Source organism: Pungitius pungitius, chromosome 1, assembly GCF_949316345.1.
Source record: "Pungitius pungitius chromosome 1, fPunPun2.1, whole genome shotgun sequence".
NCBI classification, from domain to species: Eukaryota; Metazoa; Chordata; class Actinopteri; order Perciformes; family Gasterosteidae; genus Pungitius; species Pungitius pungitius.
In genome coordinates this window covers 9,181,459-9,197,765 of record NC_084900.1, presented here as the reverse complement: position 1 = coordinate 9,197,765, position 16,307 = coordinate 9,181,459, and the positions used below count along the sequence as shown (strand labels likewise).

At 43.4% G+C, this 16,307-nt stretch overlaps 1 protein-coding gene across 1 annotated transcript in view; it reads left to right on the top strand.

Moving 5' to 3' along the window:
• Window positions 1-16,307, top strand: part of kdm6ba (lysine (K)-specific demethylase 6B, a) — a 76,375-nt gene that overhangs the window by 12,561 nt on the left and 47,507 nt on the right. The gene's annotated exons all lie outside the window — the stretch shown is intronic.

Below are 16,307 nucleotides of genomic sequence, written 5' to 3'. Positions count from 1 at the left end.
TGTGTGTGTGTGTGTGTGTGTGTGTGTATATATATATATATATATATATATATATATATACAGGACTGTCTCAGAAAATTAGAATATTGTGATAAAGTTCTTTATTTTCTGTAATGCAATTAAAAAAAAAAAAACGTCATGCATTCTGGATTCATTACAAATCAACTGAAATATTGCAAGCCTTTTATTCTTTTAATATTGCTGATTATGGCTTACAGCTTAAGAAAACTCAAATATCCTATCTCTAAATATTAGAATATTATGAAAAAGTATACTAGTAGGGTATTCAACTAATCACTTGAATCGTCTAATTAACTCGAAACACCTGCAAGGGTTTCCTGAGCCTTGAAAAACACTCAGCTTTGTTCAGTAAACTAAATCCCAAGTATGGGGAAGACTGCTGATCTGACTGCTGTCCAGAGGACCATCATTGACACCCTCCATCAGGAGGGTAAGACACAAAAAGAAATTTCTCAAAGAGCAAGCTGTTCACAGAGTGCAGTTTCAAAGCACATCCACAAAAAGTCTGTTGGAAGGGGGAAATGTGGCAGGAAACGCTGCACAACCAAGAGAGATGAGCGCAGCCTTAACAGCATTGTGAAGAAGAGTCGCTTCCAGAATTTGGGGGAGCTTCAAAGACAGTGGACTGAAGCTGGAGTCCAGGTATCAAAAGCCACTGTTCACAGACGTGTCCGGGAAATGGGCTACAATAGCCGTATTCCCATGGTCAAGCCACTTCTGAACTCAAGACAACGGAAGAAGCGTCTGACTTGGGCTATGGAAAAGAAGCACTGGACAGTTGCATAGTGGTCCAAAGTCCTCTTTTCAGACGAAAGCAAGTGTTGTATTTCATTTGGAAGTCAAGGCGCCAGAGTCTGGAGAAAGGCTGGAGAGGAGCAAAATCCAAGTTGCTTGAAATCCAGTGTGAAGTTCCCACAGTCAGTGATGGTTTGGGGAGCCATGTCAGCTGCTGGTGTTGGTCCACTGTGTTTCATCAAGTCCAGAGTAAATGCAGCTGTGTACCAAGAGATTTTAGAGCACTACATGCTTCCGTCTGCTGAAAAGCTCTATGGAGATGAGGATTTCATTTTCCAGCATGATCTGGCACCTGCCCACAGTGCCAAAACCACCAGTAACTGGTGTACTGACCATGGCATTACTGTCCTCGATTGGCCTGCCAATTCCCCTGACCTGAACCCCATAGAGAATTTGTGGGGTATTGTGAAGAAGAAGCTCAAAGACGCCAGACCCAACAATGCAAATGAGCTAAAGGCCGCTATTGAAGCATCCTGGCTATCCATAAAACCTCAGCAATGCCACAGGCTGATTGCCTCCATGCCACGCCGCATTGATGCAGTAATCCGTGCAAAAGGATTCCCAACCAAGTACTGAGTGCATTAATGGACATTTTCAAATGCTTGATTTTGTTTTGCTGTTATAAATCTTTTTTTTTACTTGGTCTGAGGAAATATTCTAATATTTAGAGATAGGATATTTGAGTTTTCTTAAGCTGTAAGCCATAATCAGCAATATTAAAAAAATAAAAGGCTTGCAATATTTCAGTTGATTTGTAATGAATCCAGAATGCATGACATTTTTGTTTTTTTTAATTGCATTACAGAAAATAAAGAACTTTATCACAATATTCTAATTTTCTGAGACAGTCCTGTATATACATACACACTACACATCCCAGGGTTGTGTTGCCATGGTGAAAATGAAATCCAAATTGCAGAGTTGCAAGGAAACCCCTGATTGGCTGTGGAGCCATGCATGGGATTGTGATGCATGCTGTCAGCTGGCCAATGGGATGCAGGCTGAGCCAGGGCTGTTGCTAAGGGGAGTAGCTTGGAACAGAATCAGCTGGGTCTCTCTCTCTCCCAGTCAGTCCCTGGCTTGCTCGTCCGTTCTCTCATGCTGCTCACTCTGCCTTTGCCCTCATTGACTCCTTCTCCCCCTCCTTCCTGTCTCCCCATTGCTCTCCCCCGACATCTTTTTTTTCCACATCTACACGTGTGAAAAGGGAAAGAGCACATGTTGAAAAATTCACTGAATATTTCATACAGCTTGTTGTGTTGGGCTGGGCTGGGTCCTTATCTAAAGAAGCCCTACACACAAATATATGTGTGTGTGTGTGTGTGTGTGTTATCCTGCATGCATGCCTGTAACTTTGCATGTCTGTGGCTGTTTTTTTATTCATGTGTGTTTGTGCATCTGTCAGGGTTTTTGTTTGTTTGTTTAGGAGGGCGATTGTTTCATGGTTTATTTCTTTATATGCCTGTGCTCTCGTACTGTATTTACCTCTGTTATGTTTGTATCTTTCTGAGTTACAGAGAGAGAAAGAGTTAAGGTGTAGCATGTTGTGTTTAGTGCCTTTGGTTGTCGCGGTGCTCTCTAGGGACCTAGCTGAAGTGGGGTGTGTTTGAATGCACGCCAGGTAGCATTGGGTACACCCCTGGCGTCACGTCGGGCTGAACCCCCCTCCACAACACCACCCCTCCACCCTCTTAGTACCCCATACCAGCTGCTGGGTCATTGCCACTATTAACCGAACAGCATACATATCTGTAGCTCGCTAAACACAAGTACAACGTCAACAAGTTTTGTTGACGTCATAATCAAATAGTCTGCTGATCCCGCAATTAGTCAAAAGATGTAGTCAATAATAAAGAATAAAGAAGAAACATGTTATTCACTTAGTCCTCAGGATGCATAAGTGGATACACAACAAGATGGCTGGTTTCAAGTAATGTGATGAGATGTCAATGACATATTTCAACTCGCTGCTGGGGAATCCCGTAATGTATGGCTCTGTGGGCTTTCGTGGTTGCCATGCCAACTCTTACGCATCCAGGGTAAAGATAATGGTCTTCATGGTCTACTCAGGTTTTTACTATGTTCTATAATATTACTAACGTACAGTACGTAAGAGTAAGTTAGTGGTACTAAAGCCACAACATGGTTTTTCTAAGGGTTTCAGGATAAGAGAGTGCCGTATATTTCAAGCAGACGTCAAATCTCTGAGACAATTTTGAGATTTGAAAAAGACATAAGTTTACACCTCTTACATGAGTTTGTCAGCGTTTAATTTTCCGCCTATTGAACGTACAACCGAATGACTGAAGCCCGAGTCGGATCTGTCTGACTTTCCTAATGTCACGTTGTTTGCCTCCAGTGCTATTATGCGTGTTAATGACACACAGAGGAGTAGGCTGAGGTATTGCATTTGCATCCACTCATAAGATGTGGGTTAGCATCAGTCACAAAGAGTCATCATCAATTATTCATCATGACAGAGGTGCTGTAGGAGTTATTGGCTGTCTGACTTGGGGGTTTAGCATTTGCTATGTGCATGTTGGTCTCCAGGCTGTCCAAGTTTGATATCTTGGTCAAGCACTATGTATAAGGAGATCCATAGTATGTTGTACTCAGTGATACTCAATGATCAAACCCGGCCAAGAGGCAGCAGCAACACACAGAATGACGGCTTTTGTCCATTTTTGGAGAGGCAGGAATATTTTACGTCATCGCACAAGTTGACAGAAGCAGAAACAAAGCATCTGCTCTTTCTACACATTTTTTCCTGTCTCCTCCTCTCATTTCCTCGTTCCACACTTCCTGTTTCCTGGCTCTCATCCTCTCTTTGTTCAGCTTTCTCTCTCACGGCAAAATTCTTTTCACCTTCCTCTGTCATTCCTTGCCTTTTTTTCTACTCTGTGCGTGTTTGAGTGCGCATGCGTGTATGTAATGGATCTGTTGAGCCAGGGGAATCACTGAAGTGATGCTTCTTACTTATGAATCAAACTCCCCTAATGGAGCAAGACTGCCTTTCAGATGACTTAACGCACACCATGGCCGTCCCTTAGTCGCCGATCATTCATTCATTGATAATAATCCCCACTATCTATTATTCAGAATGCAAGATAAAGGGTTGGGAAAAAGTCAGCTTTAGGAAGGTTGAGGGAGAGGGGGGGGGGTAGCACTCACTCACATGTGAAAACAAAGCAATTACAGGCGTTACCAGGCGCGTGCGTGCGTGCGCGTGCAAAAACAACAGCCCCAGCTGGGTTGTAGCTCTCCCACTGGTTTCATTTGGGTTATCACTTTGCTCCTCTTGCTGTTAATGTGTCTGTTCAAAAGGTACTCACATAACAGACAACACAAATAAAAAAGAACCAGGAATGAGAGCGTTTAGGCACATTTTAGGGAGCGCAGGTCTGTTTTCACACAATCGCACACTTGCGCACATGTTTTCCACTTCTGCAACAATGGAAAACATGACACTTTAGGCTTTATTAGAGGAGAACTAAGCAGTCAGCCTTTGTGCACCGGTCTAAAAATAGAAGTAACAGAAAAACACAATCTCTGCTTCTAGTTCACTAGAAGAGACGAAAAGCCCGGTCTCCTTCCCACTTTCTACCTTTTCTGTTTTTTTCACTCTCTCCGCTTGCCGTGCCTGAGACAAAGAAAAGCAAAGGGGAGGTAAGAAGAACGATCTGGGGGCAAGAAAATCAGAAACGTGTTCAAACGAATGAGAGCATCCGTTGGTTTCAGACATGGCAAGTTCTCATCACCGCATTACAATGTGTGTGTTCTTAGGTCCTGTTGTCTGTGTGCAGCATTGTCTGCATATAATGAAACGTCGTTGGTAGATAGCGACATTTGATGAGGCAATAAATTAAAAAAACTGACACAGAAAAGTTCCCTCGAACCTGGTGGACTTCTCTCCGCTTCTTCTTCTTCCAGTCCTTTCCCTGCAGCATAGTGTAAGGTTTATCATCCCTTGGATAACTGCTTCTCCACAGAGAGGCGATGAAGTCGAAATTCGAAGGAGGAGGAGGAAGATGAAAGAAGACAGGGAGAGAGAAGATTGTAGCAGTTTAAGAAACGCTGGCTTTGAAGAGAGAAGAGGAACTTTATTTCCACAGCTGAACATGAAATCACTCTAGCTTTGAAATCCATAGACAACTTCCTCAGCTGTTCTGCAGCTTTTATTCATGGGAAAAAGCATCCACCTATTTGTTTCCACTTGGAGCACTGGGTCAAATAAATGAACACGCTTTCAAATCACATGTCACCATAACCGTAAAGGTTATTTTATAGACACACACACATTTGTAAAAGAACTACACAGAGTTAAAAAGAACTTATTAATTATTAAAGTTAAGTTTCATTCCATTCTCTTTTCCTCTCCCCAAGATGTCAATTAAATGTCTTCAATTTGAATGTGTTCAACAGAACCAGCTTTTGCTGTTTCTTCTCTCCTCTTCTCCCATTACGCCACTTTTCATTCTCTACATCTCTCTCTGTCACTGCGATTTGACCTTTCAGCCTGTGACCTCATCAATAAAGGGCTCGTTTGGGGGTTGGGCAGGATCAGGTGTGTGTGTGTGTGTCTTTCTGTGCTTGTGTGCGAATGACGCTTATGTTATGGGGCCCCTAGCAAAGCTTGATTAGGCGTGGGGGCCCCCCCCCCATCTTCCGCCATCTTAGGTTTCCGTCTATTGACTGCTGTGGCTGCCCCCATCCCGTGTGTGTGTGTGTGTGTGTGTCCCTTGTCCATTCTCCTCCTGGCCATCCCACAGGTGGACAAAACAATCAGTGATTCTCATGTCTCTTTTCATCCTCTATTCATCCTCTTCCAGTATCCCAGCCCTCCTTCCCTCGCTGCCTCCCTTCCTCCCAATGAATTTCTTCATCCTCCTCTTTATCTTTGCCCTGCCGGTCTCTGCGGCTCCCTCATCCTTTTTTTTTCTGTCCCGCTCTCCCTGCCTCCTCTCTTTCCTCCGGTCAGGTGTGGGGGAGGAGCAGGAGTATTGGCCTCACTGTCTGGAGCCTGTGGTAACCTTATATCTCAACAGCAGAGGGAGAGAGGAAGGGTTGGTGGTAACTTAAGCTTTAGTGATTGTACGTTCAACACAGAGGTCATTTTTGTAGACACTGGATATGGGTGAACTCACGCACACACACACACACACACACACACAGTCTCCACCCTGTCCCAACATGTATATACATAACAAAGCACACATTAGTAAACCATATTTTCTTCCGTTTATCAGTGATCTTATCCCATTGCGACGTCGCTGAGGCAAATGTCCTCTCCCATCTTTCAGAGAAAGGCTGATTATTAGGCAGCTGGAAAATGGAGTTCAATCAGCTATGTGCCCCTTCGGGGGGCATGAAATGTCCACACACACATGTAGCCAGCACAAATACCTGAGCGGGAATGGGGAGATTCTTAATTAGGGGTGGAAACCGTTGAAATGGAGGGAGCATACATGTTTGCGTTTTGGATTTATATTATTTGATTTTTGCTATATGCCATTATGATGAATATGATGTACTATTACATGCTTTCCAACCAAACAACAATGATGATCCTTTGGATTTGAATGTGTTCTATACTTATACACACACACACACACACGCACTCACAGAGGTCAGAGGGAAGAGAAAAGGAACACAAAGCATTGAATAGCTTCTAGTAATTTGAAGAAAGTATGTCTGACATGCGGGAGGTTTCATTGGGTTTTAATCAGTCATAGCAAGTGCTGTAAAAACAGTGTTCATTAGTGAGCAGCTCTGGGCTGAATGCTGTGGTTGCTTTCTTCCCAAGTCACTTTCAACTGAAGTCTGATCTTCAGAGGCCTCTGCTGCAGCTGCTCAACTGATACCAGTCTGAAAATTTTCTGGCTTTGATTCAGAGACTTTTGCCTTTCCCTTTTTCATTTAAGCGTAGTTTGGAAAGCTTGGCCCAGTTTCCAGAATTGCCTCAAGGCGGTTCAACTTGATCGGTTGTGCGTACATGTGAGTGTGTGTGTGTGTGTACTGTATATATGTGTGAGATCCTCTCTGCGCCCCTCCAGCTCAGGTTAGACCGCAGACGGGGTGGTTCTCTCGCAGCCCGAGCACAGTGCCAAGGTGAACGAGTCTTCACCAGGCTGTGGGGACCAGATGTGTCAAGTGGTCGAGCGGGGGGCACAATGGGTCCCCCGGGGCCCGTTGAAGTGTTTTTGGAGGGGGGGGGGGACCCGGACTGTGGGCCTTTCCTGGGCAGCGTGGCACAGTGTGTGGCCTGGAGCTGAGCCAGAGCAGCCAGCCTGCCTGTCTGTGCCAGCCTCCCTCCCCTGAGACCAAAGACAAAGCTGGGACATGGCCAGACTCTCCGTCAGGCCCCGCCTGCTTTTTCTAGACTTTCTTTCTCTTTTTATCTCCATCATTAGGTCATCGTTAATTTCTTAATTTGACTGTTCACTCTCACATCTCTCTATACACTTTCTTTATTTTTCTCTTGTTCTACTGTACTGCAAAGCCATGTCATGTCTTTCATCTCTTTCTTTCTGTCTGCACTAATCTCTCTCACACACACACACACACACACACACACACACACACACACACACACACACACACACACACACACACACACACACACACACACACACACACACACACACACACACACACACACACACACACACAAACTTATTTCTTACATCTGCACCCACATAGACTTATAGCAAACAATACCCTCCCTACACACACAGGTGTGAAGGTATCAGCAATCCAGCAACTCACACACACTCTCCCACACAGTTTGAAACACACGTTACATTCACACACACTCAGACTCCACACAGATGTACTATTTCAATGTTCCCATACAAACGCACGTATAGCAACAACTCAACACATCCCCTTCCCACACATATAGCCCCCTCTCTCTGTGGTGTGTGTTACAGTGGGTCTGTCATCCCGTCGCTGTGTGGGCTCCACATCAAACAAGCTGCATAACCAATAAAGGCTAGCTCCAGCCACCCGGCTCAAACCAGCTAGCATGCATTACTCACTAAGGGTGTGTGGTGTGAACTGCGTCCTCCACAACCACCCACAGTGCTGCTGCCAACAACTCTGGTTGTTTCAGAAACTTTATGGGGAGATAGTCACTCTCCCTTCATATCAAATATTTCATATACAACTTTTATTTATTTGCTCCGTTTTTTTCGGCCTTCCTTCACCACCAAACTTTTATTATTTTCCGTTTCTTTGCCTTTTTGTTTTGATTGTTTCTATTTTCCCTCCCGTAACTTTATAATTAACTGTCTCGTAATGACTCTGAACCACAAACTTTACACCTCACATGAAAGACCAGCCCGTCCACATAGGGTAAGCAAATGCACACACACACACACAGTCATCTCATAGGGATACATCATTCTGATGCGGTATCCTGTTGGTTGAAGTGTTAAGTGGTGATTCTGTGTGGTTATTATTGTTTCTTTTTTTTACACTTTGTAGATTGTTTGTCGAACAAAATTGAACAGCCCATTCAGGACCGATTCTGATTGCACTATTTATTGGTCCAATGGAGTGATCTATTGAAATATATATATATATATATATATATATATATATATATATATATATGAGCCTGTAATATGTTATTGTTGTACGTACTTGTAAATGCTAAACATCGTACTAGCGTCCAAATGCAGTGAAATGGTGGGTATAAAAGAATCCACTTTTTGCGGAGTCTGCATGCTTTAAATTTGAAAATCGACAATCCAGCAGGCATGCATACTTCACACAACGATTAGCCACACAGACTCCTTCAGTCACAACCGTTGCAAAGCCAGTGATTGTCATTGAACGTAAGGGTCCTTCAGAATGTAGACCCCCCCCCTCTCCGCCCAGCACGCTCACCTCTCAACCTTGTTCACCCCTTTTAACCTTCACCCCAGAGTTCCCAATTAACCCTGAAAAAGGCTTTAACATCCTTTGTTTGAAAACTTAAAAATACCATAGGTCCTGTTTTCATTGTATCAGTCATCATTTTATCTGTTAAACATATTCTTCTCACCAAAGCACTGATGTGGACTAGGTAACACTCAAGCCACACCATATTAATCCAGGGGGTAATAATGGTAATTATACCTAATTCCACAGGAAAACAATGTGCCATTAAGATAGTTGGTTTTGATCTGTTCACAATGGACACTTTGGGATTTTATTGGATTGTTAGGTGTTGGTAACTTTAGAGTTTGATACAACCTGCTTGATCGTCTGACTGCTTGTATTCATTGTGCTGTTAGACTTTTCATGATGATGAAATGGAAATAATCTCCACAACAGCAAAAAAAGGGTAATACAAAATGTGTGATCATATAATGCTGTGATTCTTTATCTTTGTGAGAACCAGTTATAAACAGTAGTGATATTACCCAAGAGGCACGACCAAAAGTACAAAAATGAGACCCAAGTCATATAAAACCACAATATCTCTAACAAACGGAGTGGTTTTTCAACCTTTAGCATGATTATGTTTTTATAAAGACACGTTATATTCATGAAATATCCACATGAATTTGTGAAGGTTGTGTTGCAACACAACAAGGAGGAAAGTGTGATCTCATTTCTTCAGCTGCTGTAAAAACATAAGTTCCTAATGAGCTCAGATGGCTTTGTTACATATTCTAATGTTTTCCTGTCGACGTTGCATGGTGTAGCACTCTAAACACCAACCATACTAAAGTCATACACGCCACTAGATGACAAAACATCACACCGTAAAGGTGTATTTCTGTTGAAAAAGCGAATGGAGCGCATTTCAGAGTGTCCTTTCTTTACAAAGTTTAACTGAGAACGCTGGTTTGGGATCTGTTTTTAACTTCAGTCAAAAGAGATTAACTACAGGCCTGATGTTCCCCTTTTCTATCTCTGGAGGGCATGCTGACCTGTTGTGAAGTGTGTGTCTGTGTGTACACGGGAGGTAAGCTTTTTTTAATTCTATGCAGTGTTTGAAGTTTTTCCTTGGTCGGCTCCAAACTTTAACATCAAACGGTCTGGTCAGCCACCCTCCCTTCATCTCTGCCCCCTTGCCCCCCTATTCCTCACTCTCTCTCTCTCTCTGTGATCTGGGGAGACTTGCACAGGAGTGTCCCGCAGATAAAGTGGGGGCAAGTAAGATTAGACATACTGACGCCTCTACACACCACAGAGACAAGAGATGGCACCCACGAGTAACCGCGTTGGTGCAGTGAGTTGAGCCAGTGACTTAATGGTGGGGGGGGGGGGGGGGCGTGTGTGCATGTGTGTGTGTGTGTGTGTAAACAGCTGGTAGAGACAGTTGTTTCATCATCACTCTGTAACCATGCTTGACACACAGAGCTATTTTTACCACCACAGTGAGACCTGCAACGCACAACATGACTCACAAGCACAACAAACTCGACACGGACAACTTGAGGATTTCCACTGATTTAGCTGCACATGGTGGAGAACCAGTACGACACACTGGTTCACTGAGACCGACGTTGGTGAGTGTGCGTCACGTGCCTCTCCCGCTGAACAGCTGCATGTGGTTTGTGTAGCTGACAGAGGCTGGTCTCTCTCTCTCTCTACTCTCGGTGAGCCCTCCTCCCTATTCGCCAGCAATCGAAGCGCTGACCAAATGACGAACACACACACACACAATACCACATTCTCTAGTATCTCAACACATACTACTTCTTTTGTGTGTTGGTCTAAGAGGAGCCAGATGCGAAGTGGCACATGCTTGTGTTCCCCAAACTAGTGTGGGTGTTGTTCCAGTTTCTTTTGCATTTTATATGAGCCTCTGTGTTCTTCTGTGTTTGTAAGCGGTCGTTGTTGCTGGGTGTTTCTGTGACTGGATTTGGACTTGTGAGCATGCAGTATTTCGGGTTACCGTACATGCTCAAGAGTTTGATGTATTTAAGTATTATGTGTGTGTACAGTAGAGTTTGACTCAAGGTTACTGGGTTTGTTATTTCGTTTAAACCTTAGTTTTTATGTTTTTGCCGTGCTGAGCCAGCTAAACTGGAGTTTTTTGTTTGTTGCATATCCGGCAGACTTTATAGGTTCTGTGTGCTTTCTGGGCTGAGATGCATAACCCAGTCGGCCAACAAGTCTTTGAACAAAGTGTTGTGAGTTTAAGTGTGTGTGCGTGTGTACTATATTTTAATGCAAGTCATTACAGTATGTGTTGGCCAAAGGTATACTGGAGAAGTATTTATTATATAGAATCTCATTCTATAGGTTGCCAAAGTGTGTGTGCGTGCGTGCGTTTGGGGGCGTGTGTCATACTGTATTGGCTGTGACTCTCCTTGCCAGTTACCAGAAGGTTGATGAATAAATAAAGGCGTGACGCTGCCCCAGCTAGCCTGTGTTTGCTGCTTTCTACTGACGCGTCCCAGTCTGGCCGCTCAGATCGGATTTCTAGGTGTGTGTGAGTACCGAGCAGAATCCATGCCGCTACTAGTAGAGTGCTATGGAGGACAGCATGGAGGGCAGCAGTCCTTATGGGGCAGATGTTGATTGAAGGTGTCAGCCCGGGAACTTTCGCATAGCTCTCACTTTCTACCATCTTATACTATACCAGGCTTGTCTGTCACTCAGTTTTTCCCGGTGTTGCTGTGATCGTTCTTATTGAATTTGAATTAGAATAAAAGGTCTAATGTTTCAGCACAGTATTCTGATGAATGTTTTGAGGGCAAACGCTTCTCCGTTGGACAACCTAGTGTAGCTTTGTAGTTTCTGACGTCTAAGATCTGCTTTGAGAAAAAACACTGGACATAGTGGATTACACTCTCTCACACGCACACAGACACACACAGACAGTCTGGTGGGAGTGTTCAGTAAGATGAATTGCCACACCACTGCTGAGGTCATGATGGTTAGAGCTCTGTGGGGTCAAAGGTGAGGCCAGACAGTCAGACACGTGCCACAAGCTGGTTAAAACAGCAAACTGAAAGGTATAAAGAAATCGGCCAAGCACACACAATGACTCTCAAACACAACATTAAAACCAATATGCAACACATGCTCCAGCATATTGAAGACAGTTGTGGGATTTTCCCTCTCAGTCTGATTTAGTGCCAGAGCGTCATTTGGTTGTTTTAACCCAATGATTTTCATTGCAGTCCAACCTCTAATTGGCACAGACAAAACACAAAAATAAGATTCACTGTACTTTCATAGCAACACAACGTCATGTCAACGTCATGATGCAAACCTGACTAAACAGCATATTTGGCTGTCACATTTTCCTGAGAATATTCCAAAAACAAGCACGGTTTATTTTTGTGGAATAGATTTTTCTTTTCAGAATCAAATTTTCCATTGGTCTAATTTACCCCGTGTGAAGTTGCACATCTGAAGAATTGCCCTGCCGCGGATAGACTCAGTTCCCGTAATGTAATATTTTCTTTAGAGTTTCTTTCTTCTACTGTGACTTACTTAACATCTGTGTACTTATATCTTGTGTGGTGGAAAGTCCAACAAGTCATTTTTGTCTGAATCTTGTTCACTCTGAAGACATAGAGCATTAATACGGGCACTATCAGAGCTCTCATTAAGACCACTACAACTCAGAATAATGGCTGTCATGGAGCTGAGCCTTATAAGGATACATACATTACAAGGTACTCGGCTACACTTATCAATTCATATCCCATATTTAAATTGCATGCATCCCAACAAAGAAATCCTCTTTTTTGACATGTTCTTAACTCAGCGTCCTAGCTGTTTTTTTTGCCATTTTATGCCACATGCCCATGATTAAAAAGTGTAGAGAGATACTAGGCTAAAACATCAAAGTGATAGCCCAGTTTGTGGCCATTAATCATGAAACGTTTCACAGTGATAGAGTGCTGATAACCACTCTAGAGGAGGCTTTAGTGCAGGTCTCGCGGCTGGGGAACGTCAAATTATTCATTTCCTAAATTCGGCACTGGTTGGCTGATCCGCATGGTTCAATCACTTGCTCGAATTATTTGATCCTATTGGAGCCGAATCGAATGGAAAGAAAAAGAAACACCTCCGCTCCCTGTTAAATTACACTTGACTGACGTTTTACTTCCAACCGATTTGCTACCTGGTTTTCCGTGTTAGCTTTTAGCTTCGATGGAGTCTTCAACTTTTACACTGCCGTGTGTACAATATCTGGAGTAATTTGACTAATGTGTGTGTTGTTGGAGCATTTTCAAACGGATATGTGGGGATTGTAGGCAAAACTCTAATGTTTATCCTGGCGTTATATTTGTTAATGATGAGTACAAGTTCCTCGTTGGAACTTGGTTCTGTTGTCGGGTCGGGAATCCTTGACGTGGAACTTCGGGCTGAGCCGGTTTAATTCGCCTTCATCCTGGATGGATGTATGGATTACATGGAAATGAAATGTGGGGCTTTCCTCCGACAGTGTCTTGTAATTACCCTTATTTATTTTGATGGAACTTACAAGTATGGGTTTTTTTATTTAAAGAGAAAGGGTACCACATGTAATGTATAGCAAGTAGACAACTTTTGATGTGGGCTCACAGGTTTGAGGTCACTGATTTAAATAAGCACTAATTTTCTCTATACCCTGTTTTTTGACACAAACACACACACAAATATAGTAACATGTCCCTTTTGTTGTCAGGATTGAAGACATCAAAGCAGAACAGACAGCCAAGTCAGCAGCTACTTTTTTTTTAATGCAAACCTCACCCAGGCAACCTTAGAGAATAAGGCTGAGAAAAGTCCCAATTCTTAAGTAGAATTATGTTATTGTTTGTTATCCAGAGGGAGATTAAATGTGTCCACACAATGACCTGAATGAGCCTGTCTTAAGTTGTAGAGGAAACGTAGGTGTCTCGCTGTGTGCAGGAGGGAAACTCTTTGAAAAAAGGCTTCAAGCGATGTTTGTGAGCACTTGACAAGTTGTGATAGCTCATGTTCTCGGCAGGCCGCTGTTTGCTGAAATCACATCCAGTGTATTTCTGTCTTGCTATTGGGATTTGCCTGCATGTAGACTCTGCTCTCTGTCATGTCTCTGTCAGCACTCTGTCTCCCTCTCATGCCCCCTCATACACGGGTGAATTTGCCAGCAGTATATTGTCCCTCCCGTCATATCGTCTTTGACTAATTGAGCAGTAAAATGTGGGAACAGTCCCACTTTCTCAATCATATTTCCCTCAGAGACTCAAAACCACACCCAGAAAAACAGGCAATAGGCGTGGAAATTGTGAGAACTCCACGTTCACTTTTGATGCAAAGCTCGAAACGGTAATTTGTAAATGACAAATTGAAGAGGACAGGCTGTAAAGAACGGGAAGAGAACAAAGTTGGGTGTTGATTGCACGAGCAGTTAAGGTCCCAGGTGTGTGAAATAAGGGGGGACTGAGGAGATGAGGGAAAGGGAAGGAAACTAGGTCCCCGTACACCATATGTTCTCTATCTTTCTCTCACTCTTTCACTCCCTTTCATTTCAGGCTCAGCACTCGCTCACTGAGACGAGTTGATATAGAATTACATTTTTTCTCGGAGCATCTTCTGTCAGCGGTTGCAGTTTACTGCAGGTTAAGCAAGGTGACGGGATAGAGTGGGCGTGGTTTGGAGACCATTGTGTGACTGTTTGCGTATGCTTGTGTTTGCATTTCAGAAAGGCTCGATATCTTCCATTATCTGTCCTCTGTTTATGGAGGATTTATATTTGCTGTTCATTCTGTAGACGTTTTTTATTGCTTATCTCGTGCTGTGTTACCTGTTGTCTGAAGGTGAATTTGTCTTTGTTCTTTGGGAAGGGGTGTAGCCTTGATAGCAGGTTTTGCAGCTAATAGTTGGTTGAATTTCTTCTTTTCAGGTTCAGAACTTTGTCCTACAGATATCACTGCATGTATGTGTATTCATCACTGTTGTTTCATTCCTTGACCACAGAACGAGAACAAACCACCAGTTTAAATTGACATGTAATCTAAAAGTAGTGGCCAAACTCACTCACCCTGCCCTCCAATGAGCCCCACTCCAGCGGGATAACCAACCCCCCTCATCGGGGATTTCTCGACCCGGTCATGAAATGAAAGCTGCTCTGACTGTACATTCCACTCAGAGCAATGAGCCAACCCCCCTGTAAATTAGAGAGCGGGGGCTAGTGATTGTTTTCTGCCAAACAATGGCGGATAGCAAACAGAGGCAGTGTACAAATGGTGGTTAGGTGGCTCAGCAGCTGAGGGCCTGAAGGGAAGCCGCTGCTGCTGTGTCATCCGGTTGGAGTGCCTCAAGGCTCCGTCCCGGGGCCCCTCTTTGGTCTCTTTTTTTCCTCCATGTGTCTGTTCTGATTGTGCGTATGTGTGGGCCCTCAGGCTGTTGTCAGGCAAATCACGGGAGCTGTTGTCAGTTAGCCCGTCGGTCTGTCTACCTTCATGCCTATGTTCCCTAAGGAAGGAGAAAGAAGGGAGATTGGGGGTTACACAAGAGAGATGTAGCGAGTGCATTCCTTGACATGCACAAAACGTGTCCACAGGGGGAACTGTAAGCCTCACAGACTTCTAACTTCTAAAAACACGACTCTTCCCCAAACCCTCCCCATCCCCATCCTCCTCCTTACCCGCCTCCATCCCCTCCCCCTTTCCCTCCCCTACTCTCTTGGCCCTGGAGTGGTTTAAGCGGTAATCTGTGGAGGAATTCTATAAGGCAGGAATCCTGGGATTAAGAGAGGAAAATGGTAGATGATGGAATACTTAAGGGTTTACCCAAAATTATTGCTTGGGTTCGATTGTTGAATTTGTGACAGCATGCCCAATTTTATTTACCATATGAGGTGATAAAATGTCTTCTTGAATTTTAGGAGCCGCTCATCCTAAACATACCACACACATCTTTTTAGATATCTACCGTGTAAGATGCTAGCTGTCCTGTTGTAATGAACCTCCATAATAATACAGTTAATACCCTCATTTGTTCAAACCTATTGAATACTTTTATATTTTGAGGATCTGTCTTCCCACTAGCCTCATCTGTCACTCCCCAGTCTTTCATTTGTGCGATTGTAGCATGTAGTTATTGACATAAGTCAGAAGGAAGTTACATTGGCTTTTAGTCAACTCCTACAAATCACTATAAATCCTTTGGGAATTTGGGATGTGGCATTTCTTTAAAATATCAATCACTCATTAAAGAAATCCATACCTGCAGTGTTAATCAAATCAAACAAAGACTGAATAACTTACTCGATACATATTCTATTTGAACTAATTTATTTGTGTGGGAGCTTTCTGTCATTCTCACAATCCCTCTTGACATGGCTTTACCCCCTGTATATGGCACAAATAACCTAATGGTGTTCAACGTGCCTACAAATAGACGTAGTTTGGCAGCAGCAGGATATTTTAGATGTGGTTACACTATCCGTGTGTGGCGGTGTTATTGTAAACAAGCTGCATCTTTGGGGATTAGCTCTTCCTGTCCCACTTTAACCGTTCAATAAACAGGCTTTAGCTTTAATTCCGGTGGTATTTGATATTACA